At 55.9% G+C, this 1825-nt stretch overlaps 1 pseudogene; it reads left to right on the top strand.

Annotated features, from left to right (window-relative positions):
- The first annotated feature begins 513 nt into the window (after window positions 1–513).
- On the top strand, window positions 514–1116 carry LOC129148242 (zinc finger FYVE domain-containing protein 21-like; annotated as a pseudogene).
- The last annotated feature ends 709 nt before the right edge of the window (window positions 1117–1825 follow it).

Genomic DNA, 1825 nt, shown 5'->3' with positions numbered 1-1825 from the left:
TGAAAGCCACCAAGATAAGCCATCAGCATCCTTGAAGGAGAACCAAGAAATGGCACAGTACTGAAGTCCAAGGCAATTACAGAAAGAAGGCAATCATCATGGCGGGATTCAGGGCACACCGCCCCCAAATACGGCATCTTGGCATACAGACTATTTTAAGATGAAGGGTTTGAGCAAACAGCAGTAGCAGGAAAGTCATTTTGACCTTCTCCTCTTGAGAGAGGATATTGAGCCCTCACGCGAAAGGTGCCCTCCCTGCACCGTAAGTTAAGAACCATCCTTATTTCCTACGACCAAGAAGCAAGGAGAATCTTAACAAACAGGCCTTGCTAAATTTCACCCCCTTTCACTGCACTTACCTCGTATTCCCTGACCCACCAGGGTCCTCCACAACTGTGTCATCAAAGCCAGCATAAACACACTCAGGCTTAACTCTTTCTTTGTGTCTTCACTTCCCTATGAAGGTTTGTGTGTCCCTAAAAGCTTCTATGCAATAAACCCGGGAGGGCGGTGGGCTCCAGCCTTGACGCCAAGAAGTTGGTGCGCTCGCCCAGCGGCCTGCGCATGGTGCCCGAGCACCGCGCCTTGGACAGCCCGATCGGCCTGGAGGAGCCGCCGTGGGTCCCGGACAAGGAGTGCCCACCCTGTCTGCAGGGAGAGGCCAAGTCTGACTTCCCGCAGGGAAGTGCTTCCGCGCCAAGTGCTGCGGCCAGAAGGTGGCGCAAGTGCTTCCTGGACCCCGTGCGTGCGCAGTGCGCCTGCGCGCAGGTGTCACGCCAGGAGGCCGCATTCTCCTACCAGCAGCTCCTCCTGCTGCTCAGCCCGCGGAGCCATCTTCCTCGCAAGTCCTGGAAACTCAGAGATATCAGAAAAGATGGATTGTCGTCTTTCCAATCACCAGAGATCCCTGCTTCTGGACGTCTGGACGGGGACAGCCGCCAGGGAGTCACACACATCTGGGCTGTGCAGGTCCTCACGGAAGGCCTGTCCCTCCGTCCTCAGCCCCAGGGCGGAGGGCGTGACCCCGCCGAGGCTGACTGCCGTGGGGAGACGCACACGCTGGAGGAAGCCGTACACAGGGCCACAGGGCGGCGGCAGCTTTGCACGAGGCCTTGAAGCGCCTCTAGGAATCCCGGGACCAGGAGCTGCACGCGGCCGGCCGTCTGCGTGCAACAGCGGGGCCCGCGCTCTGCCGCTGCCTGAGCCCACGCGTGGCGGGAAGGCAACGCGAGACTTGGGAGAAACAGATGTGCTCACTTATGTACACTGATTATGAATGCTCCACGCAGCTGCCCGCATGAGAACCTGTATTTTCTTGTTGATACTTGAGTGGGAGAGACCCAGCTACAAGGCCCGGCTGCTGCGCTGCTTTTAGCGTAATCTTTGCCATGTTTTTGTGAGCCCCGGTTCCCTAGAGGGTTCTGGCCCCCCGTTTTCTCCATTGGTTCTCACGCTGGAGGGTCCCGGCCGTGGGCGCTGGGCGGCTTCCCCCTGGAGCCGGGTCTGCAGACCCGTTTCCTGGGGCGCCAATGAGGGGCTCTGCAAACCTTCCAGACTTCACTCCGGGGGAGGAGTCAGCTGTGTGTCGCTCACTGTTTCACTTTATGAAAATAATTGTACAACAACAACCAATAATAATAATAAATCTGTATGCCTTCCTCCTGTTCATCTGCCTTCGTCAGCTTAACTTCAGATGGAGCCAGAGACCCTAAGAGGGTTGAGGAAAACTTTTACCTCTTCCACCATCAACATTGTTAAATCTTGCAATCAAGTGTTTGGTCGATCTACAGAGTACACCGATGAGTAATAAATCATGTTAGTTTAC

The sequence above is a fragment of the Eptesicus fuscus genome, chromosome 3, assembly GCF_027574615.1.
Source record: "Eptesicus fuscus isolate TK198812 chromosome 3, DD_ASM_mEF_20220401, whole genome shotgun sequence".
Lineage (NCBI taxonomy): Eukaryota > Metazoa > Chordata > Mammalia > Chiroptera > Vespertilionidae > Eptesicus > Eptesicus fuscus.
This window is presented reverse-complemented; position numbering and strand designations above follow the sequence as displayed.